Here is an 8,562-nt window from a genome sequence, read left to right as displayed (position 1 = left end):
TTATCATTTACTTAACAGCTAATATCTATAAGTGAATACATATTATATCTGTCTTTCTGGGTTTGATTACCTCATACAGATAGGATGATTTTCTTTCTAGTCCCATCCACTTGCCTGGAAATTTCATGTTGTCATTTTTTTAACTTCAGAGTGAGACTACATTGTGTAAATATGCCACCTTTTTTATCTGGTCTTCTTTTGATGGACATATAGGTTGTGTCCAATAATTGGCTATTATGAATAAAACCACAATGAACATAGTCGAGCATGTGTCCTTGTGATACGATGGCATATTCTTGGGGTACACCCAAGAGTGGTATAGCTGATCTTGAGGTAGCTTGATTTCCAACTTTCTGGGAAACTGCTATGCTGATTTCCATAGTGGCATACCCCCCAGCAATGGAGGAGTGTTCCCCTTGCTCCACATCCTCCTCAACATGAGCTGTCACTGTGTTGTTGATCTTAGCCATTCTGACACATATAAGATGGGATCTTGAAGTATGTTTGATTTGCATTTTCCTGGTGGCTAAGAATGTTGAACATTTCTTTGTTTCTCACCTATTTGAGTTTCCTCTGTTGAGAATTCTCTGTTTAGATCTATACCCCATTTTAAAAATTGGGTTATTTGGTTTTTTTAGCTTCTTATTGAGTCCTTATGATTTTTACATCGTACATCTCCTCATTCCCTCATATTCCTCCTTCACCTTTGCAACCCTCTCAAATAAAACACATGAGCACTTACACAAAAACAAACAAACAAACAACAACAACAATAAAAAGCATAAGAAAACATCTCATTGTGGAAGCTGTAGTATGTCACAGTATGTCCCACAGTATATCCCTCTGTCCACACATCTTCACTTGCAAATGTTCATTTCTATATTGGTCTGGTTCAAGATCTCTTGTTTCTGTGACACCATCAATATTGGAACTTCACTGGATTCCTCCCAGTTATCCTGTTGTTGCCCTGTGTCATGGAAATCTTACAGCTTTGGAACAGCAAGACTGGCCCTTTTATATGTCCCAACCTTTCACAGATAATATAGATGTTGGCGTGGGCCAATTCAGAGCCCTGGATCTGACCCTGGGTGGAAGCTGAGCTTGTCAGCCCACCAGATTTCCCTTATCTGTACCACCAGGGTGAGTTCTCCAGCACTGCTCTGGCAGGAGCACAAAGTCCACAAAGATGTTCTGCTGTACAACTGGGTCAGAAAATCTAAGCATAGATGCATTAAGAGGCTAAAAAAAAAGCTTATCACTTTATTAATCTCACTCCACATATTGTAGAATAGGTCAAAACAAGACAGACCTTTAGATAATGCAATTCCTCTCTGTGATAAGAATAAAATGAGTTAAAATGCCTGGCATCTCCCGTTTTTCAAGATGCCATTCAAGATATTCATTGCTTTATTGCATTATCCATATTATTAGTGTAATAATGCATCGAAGAGGTTAGAACTTGCTGAGAGCAAGATAAAGAAGCCATAAATACTAAATACCCTACTAATTCCTTGGGTTGCATGAGAAAGTAAAATCTTGAACTTCCTGGAATAGCTTACCTTGAGATAATTCCTGATAACCCCAGGATATCCCAAATGTTCTTCATGTATTAGTCTTCCTAGGCCAGATTCCATGCACTCCATGGATGGCAAAGATGCCTCACACAGCCAGGTCAGCTCTGTAAGATTTGGAGAAAGCACACAAACTTGAGCATTTAAGGGTGCCATGCTATGGCTGTGTGTGGGGGTTAAGAATCTCTTGAGAACCAGTTCGGGCATCCACAATCAAGAAAAAGCATACAGGCTTAAAAATTATCTTCAGATAAGAACCAATCAGCATGAGTCGGCATATCTAAAGTAAAGGTCAGAAAGATTTTAGGAATTCCTAGATGGACTGACCAGTGAAGTTGTTTCCCTCCCAAATCCAATCAGTAAAACCTAGAGGATTTGACTTCTCCTTTGGAAACAGCAGACAGGACTTGAAGGAACAGAAAACATCAAGGAAACATGAACTCACCAAAACACCAATTAGATTGAAATTTAATCTGTAAAGATTGAAAATCTAAAAATCATTGTTCATCAAATATCAAGTTCTAAGAGAAAGCAGAGAAGTGACTCAATAATAGCAAAAACGAAAAGACCCAAAAAGAAAGCACCAGGTTTTAAGGATAAGACAAAAATTCTGGACATTAAGAATATATATAATGAAGGAGATATAAAATGCAACAGAGAGGCGGGGGAGATGGGAGTGCTGGTTGCTTTTCATCAGCTTGACACAAATCCAGTCATATCTGGAAACAGGGAATCTTATCTGAGAAAATGCCTCCATAAGAGTGGCCTATGGGAAGCTTGTGGATCTTTGTCTTGATTAATGACTGATGGGGGAGTGCCCGGCTCACTGTGAGCAATGCTGTTCCTGGGCAGGTGGTCCTGTGTTGGATAAGAATGTAGGTTGAGCAAGCCAGTAAGCAGCATTTCTCTATGGTTTCTGCTTCAGTTTTAGCCTCTGGATTCCTGTCCTGGTTTTGATAATGACCTGTGATGTGGGAGTGTAAGCCAAATAAATCCATTCCTCCCTAAATGGCTTTTGGTCATGTTTGGTTTTGTTTTGTTTTGCTTTCCACAGCAATAGAAACCCTTACTAAGACAGAAATTGGTACTAGGATCCTGGAATATTGCTGTAGCAAACAATTGTTTTGTTTTGGAAAGAACTGTTCTGAAAAAGCCATTGTGCTCAGAGCTTAATGGGGTGCTCTATGGGATCTTGTAAGATAATGCTGAGAGCAACTCAGACAATAGATGTCTACCTATGACATTTCCAAGAGAAGCAAAGACTGTACAGGGACATTTGAGTAATATTGTGAATTAAAAAAAAAAGAGTGACTAGCTGGGGCTGAAAATTCAGCCTTGATTAACAAGAGACCAGCAGCACTGAAGTAAAACCTCTGCTTTGCTAGGATGTTTGACGTTGATGCTCACTACCTGGAGTTGAGAAATTGGTGGTGATTAAAAAGAGGTCACCATCACTGAGGATAGTAAATCTGGGATTTCCTCAGGGTCAGCACATAGAAGCTAAGGGGACAATACTGTACCTCATGGTGGCAGCCAAACTTGGTAACGTAATGTTTCCCACATGGTACTAGATTTGAAGGCATGAAGAGGTCATAGAGACTGACTAAGGCTTGTACCATGAGAGGCCATTAGTACAGGTTTAGCCTCAGGGCTGTGATGTGGAAGTGTAAGTCAAACAAACCCTTTTCTCCCCAAGTTGCTTTGGGTCATGATGTTTTGCCACAGCAATAGAAACCCTAAGACAATGTCTTAATTGGTAAAGTATTTGGCATACAAGATGAAGGTCTTGATTCCAGATCCTAGCTAACAACTCATGTTAAAAATAATTAAAATGCTAGCTTGGTGGCACATCTGTGTAATCCCATCATGGAGTCTATGGACGTATTTGCTGCTCAGCTAATGTTGTTAATTTGGTGAGTTCTAGATTCATTGAGTGTCATAGTTTACTTCTCTGTTGTTGTGATAAATGCCATAACCAAAAAGGCAAATTGGAGAAGAAACAGTTTATTTCATCTTACAGCTTAGAGTCATGTCGGACTTTAAGCTAAGGCAAGACTTCAAGTCAGGACTCTGGAGGCAGGAACTGAAGCAGAGACCAAAGAGGAATTCTGCTTCCTGGCTCACTTTTCCTGGCTTTCTCAGGTTGCTTTTGTATACAACCTAGGACAACCTGTCCTGAATGGCACTGCCCAAAGTGGACTAGATCCCTCCACATTAATCATTAATTAAAAACAAAATGACCCAAAGACATGCCTATGGATTACTATGATAGAGGCTATTCCTCAGGAGAGGTCCCCTCTTCACAAGTGACTCTAGTTTGTGTGAAGTTCTCAAAAACTAACCAGCACAATGAGAGATCATGCCTCCAAAAAGAAAGTGGAAAGTGAAATGAGAAGACATTCCGTAAGTGCATGTATGCATGAACCCACACAAATATATACCCCCCCACACACATACACGCACGCATTTGATTGGATTAGGAAACACCTAGAGCATTAATAAGGCACAGATTTAAATATGTCTGTAAGGGTGTTCCAAAGAAGATTAAGCATGATCATAGGCAACACTTTTCTTGAGCTAGGTCCCCAGAGGGACTAAGATGGGCGGAAATGAGAAAGCCAGCTAAGCACTAGTGATCAGCCCTGCTTCCTGGCTGTGGGAGGAAGCAGGCATGGGAACTATTCATTCACACTCTCACCACCATGCCTTCCCTACCAGGATGGACAGTGTCCCTTCAAACTGTAGCTCGAAAGTTCTTTCTTTCTTGAATTATTTCAGTCAGGTTATTTCTTCAAAAGAGAAAAGTGACTAATACAGGCTTGGAGAGTGTGTGCTGGCAAGGAAAGTAAATGAATGCAAGGAAAAGATTTTCCCAAAGAAAAGCTTGAGGAATGCATGACTAACTTATTAAAAATGCTAAAGAAGGGGGCAGGGCGGGGGGCAGGACACCTTTAATCCCAGCACTCAGGAGGCAGAGGCAGGCAGATTGATTCTGAGGCCAAGCTGGTCTACAGAGCAAGTTCCAGGATAGCCAAGACTACACAGATAAACCTTGTATTGAAAAAAGAAAGAGAAAAGAAAAAATTCTAAAGGGACTGTGTCAAGCTGAAAGAAAATGGTGCCAAATAGTATGAGCATACAAAATATTTTTTTTTTTTTTGGTTCTTTATTTCGGAGCTGGGGACCGAACCCAGGACCTTGCGCTTCCTAGGCAAGCGCTTTACCACTGAGCTAAATCCCCAACCCCACAAAATATTTAAAATACAGTACAATGGTTATAGTAAGTTCATTACCCAGTTCAAAAATATTCAAATATTATAATGGGACACATAAATAAATATTTTTAATATAAAGACTAAAGCTATTTAGGATAATGCTAGTTATCATAATTTGTTAAGGGAAATACAATATATAATATGTAATTTTTCTTTTCTTTTTTAAATATGTAAATTTTAACACCAAAGCATATGTGGGGGAAATGAAATAAAAATGTTTTCATGCAATTGAAATTACAAGATTAAACTCTCTTGTTCCAACTTGGATTTTGAAAAATGTATTTACTTTTATTGTTTTAATAATATATAGGAGTGTGTGTGTGCATGTAGGTATGACTATGTGAGTGTACGAGACTGCAGAAGCCAGAGGCACCATATCCTCTGGAGTTACAGTTTTAAAGGATTGTGAGCTACGTGATGTAGGTGCATGGAACTGGAAGAACAATAAAACCTCTTAACCTCTGAGCCATCTTTCCAGTCCCCTATTAGATACTTTATATATAGCCTCAATAATTACAAATCAAAATTTTATAACAAATACCAAAAAGTAAAACGTAAGGCATTAAAGCATATTACTAGAAAAAAAAGAAACTAGTCAAAAAGGAAAAGCAAGAAAGTAACCAACAATTTACAAAGCAAACAAAATAATTTTCAAAATGGCAGTAATGAGGTTTATCTATCTTAAAAGACCTATCATGTGTTCCTCGTTAAAAGAGAAATACATAGTAAACGTGGTAAATTGTAAAATGATAATAAATCAGTGATAATTTTATTTCCTTCAAATTGGTGCAATTATGGAGTAAGCGGGGGTGGGGGTCTCACTGGGAGGAGGGACAGCGTGCTGCGGGAGCAGTAGCCTTTGGACCTGACTCTGAGAAGACATCGCTGCTGCCGGCACTGTTGCCAGTTAATAAATAAGGAGCAGGAATGAGCTCAGCTCCACAAACGTAAATACATCAAGACCTAGAGGCCTTGGTACTTCCTTCTGAAGAGTGATGGATCTTTCATTGGGTATAAGGAGAGTCCCGAGGCCCCCATCCCCGCCCCCCCACCAGTTTCTCTGTAGCAGAAGGCCAGCTGATGAAGAATGAGAGCCCACGACCTTTGTCATATACTGCCTGCAGTGAACCACAGTCATCGAGAGGACCTTCCATGTAGACTCTCCAGATGAGAGGGAAGAGTGGATGCGAGCTATCCAGATGGCTAGCAATGCCAGGTGAGAATGTCATGGATCGTAAGTGTGGCTCCCCCAGTGACTTCAATTATCTCAAACTCCTCGGCAAGGTCACCTTCGACAAAGTCATTCTAGTTTGAGAAAAGGCCACTGGCCGCTATTATGCCATGAAGATCCTGAAGAGAAGTCTTCATTGCAAAGATGAAGTAAATCCACACAGTCAAAGGCGGTCTACCAGAATACCAGGCACTCTTTCTTTACAGCCCTGAAGTATGCCTTCCAGACCCATGACCGCCTATGCTTTGTGATGGAGCATACCAACAGGGATGAGCTGTTTTTCCACCTCTCTAGAGAGCGAGTCTTCACGGAGGATCGGATTCACCTTTATGGAGATTGTGTCAGCTCTGGAATATTTGCACTCAAGGGATGGGGTGTACCATGACATCAAGCTGGAAGACCTTATACTGAACAAAGATAGCCACATCAAGATCTCTGGCTTTGGCTTGTGCAAAGAGGGCATCAGTGATGGGGCCACCATGAAAACCTTCTGTGGTACCCCAGAGTACTTGGCGCCCGAGGTGTTAGAGGACAATGACCACGGGCGTGGAGTGGACTGGTGCTGCCACCTGCCCTTCTACAACCAGGACCATGAGCGCCTCTTCGAGCTCATCCTCATGGAGATCTGCTTCCCACACACACTTGGGTCAGAGGCCAATCCCTGCTGGCTGGGCTACTGAAGAAGGGCCCTAAGCAGAGGCTCGGTGGAGGTTCCAGTGATGCAACAGAAGGCATGGAGCATAGGTTCTTCCTCAGCACCAACTGGCAGGATGTGGTACAAGAAAAGTTCCTGCCACCCTTCGAACCTCAGGCCACTTCCGAAGTGGACACAAGGTACTTCGATGATGAATTCACCGCCCAGTCCATCACAATCACACCCCCAGAGCGATATGACAGCCTGGGCTTGCTGGAACTAGACCAGCAGACACACTTCCCCCAGTTCTCCTACTCAGCCAGCATCTGAGAGTGAGAAGCCCTCTGCCACCACAGGACATAAGCATGGCCCTCATCCACTGCCTGGGTAGCTTTAAAAAAACAAAACAAAACTTTATTTTGCCTTTTGGTTTGTGTTCCCTTCCCTGTGCCCTCATCTCATATCCAGTTTCTTCTTCAGTTCTTGCTCAGACTTAGCGGTCCTGGCGACCCTCTCCTCTGTTCCCAGAAGAGTGCTGGGGACTTGCCCAAGGACAGGCTGTTAGGAGGATGGAGAGTGAGGTCATTAATCACCACCAGCCTTCAAAAGGGTAAAGTGGGGAGCCATGGAGTCACCTAGATTTGGAGGCAAGCCAGCGGAGGACACATCTAAAAGTTGCCCCCACCCCCAGCACCCCAGCTGCCTTCTATGTTGTCATCTGGGCAGTCTACCTGCTGCCACCCCACCTGGGGCAGAAAAGCAATAATGTCCAGGTACAGGCAGAAACCTTCGGAAGCTGAGGCATCTGGGTTCGGTTCCATGGAAAATGGAGCCAAGTCCTGGTGTCTTCATGGGGGATCCAGGAGCAGGAACTGCCTCCTGCACCTGCGTCTTCCTCCCAAGCTGCTCTCTTGATTCTCGATAAAGCAGGAGGAACATTCCGGGGCAGCCCTCCTGCCCACAGCCCAGTGCCTTACCAGGGCTTCCTTCTAGCCAGCATTGCCTCCCTCTGGGCCCCTTTGGATGGCTCCATTCTCTGCCTGGAGCAGAGGGAAGCCAACCTTGGCTGTTACACATCTCACACCCAGACAGTATTGGGTCCCTTGGACTTGACTGGGGTCTGAGAGGGGACAGAGATGGGGACAGGTGTCTCTGATACACAGTGGGGTGGAGGCCGCCTCATCTCCAGAGCCCCTGTTCTGGGGCCTTAAAGCGAATGTTTGAGTGAGAGTCGTGTCAGTGCTATGGGTGCGAGTGTGCACCCTGGCTTAGCAGTGAGCCTCTCAGGCTCCTGGGATGCTGGTGCCCACAGCTGTCTGCAGCACTTGTGTGAGTGGGCTTGGGCTGCAAGCCCAGCCTGAGTGTCTGATCCCATGCGGGGCAGCAAGTGCAGCGATTCGCCTGCTGCTCTGGCCATGTCTTTCCCTCCTCAATCTCTCTGGATGTTTTGAAATGAGTTTCCCGGTTTTGCTCTCCCACCACACCTCCAGAATAGGCGGATTTCAGAAAGGAAGGGTGGGGTGGCGGGGGATGTTTATGGGGGTCGTCTGCTTTTTTCTTTTTATGCGTGTCTCTTTATCTGAGAGTTTTCTCCCATCCCTATTGGCCTTTCCTTACTCCTCGTATTTGTATGGTACAAGTAATAAAGACACTCATTTCAAAAGAAATTGGTGCAAGTGTGACTTTAAAGTCTCGGCATACTACTTGTTATTCTACTAATACGAAGTGTAATAGGCTGGAGATAATAACACTTCAAGAAAATTGTACTATTTTAATAGAATGCCGTTTTTCTTTTTCTTTTCCTTCCTTTATTTTCCTCTCATACAATACATTCCAACAGCAGCCTCCCCT

The 8,562-nt window shown here is 43.2% G+C and overlaps 1 pseudogene; it reads left to right on the top strand.

The window, feature by feature from the left end:
* The first annotated feature begins 3,920 nt into the window (after positions 1–3,920).
* On the top strand, positions 3,921–7,041 carry LOC116888993 (annotated as a pseudogene).
* The last annotated feature ends 1,521 nt before the right edge of the window (positions 7,042–8,562 follow it).

The sequence above is a fragment of the Rattus rattus genome, chromosome X, assembly GCF_011064425.1.
Source record: "Rattus rattus isolate New Zealand chromosome X, Rrattus_CSIRO_v1, whole genome shotgun sequence".
NCBI classification, from domain to species: domain Eukaryota; kingdom Metazoa; phylum Chordata; class Mammalia; order Rodentia; family Muridae; genus Rattus; species Rattus rattus.
The sequence above is the reverse complement of the archived record's forward strand: the minus strand, read 5'-3'. Positions and strand labels throughout refer to the sequence as shown.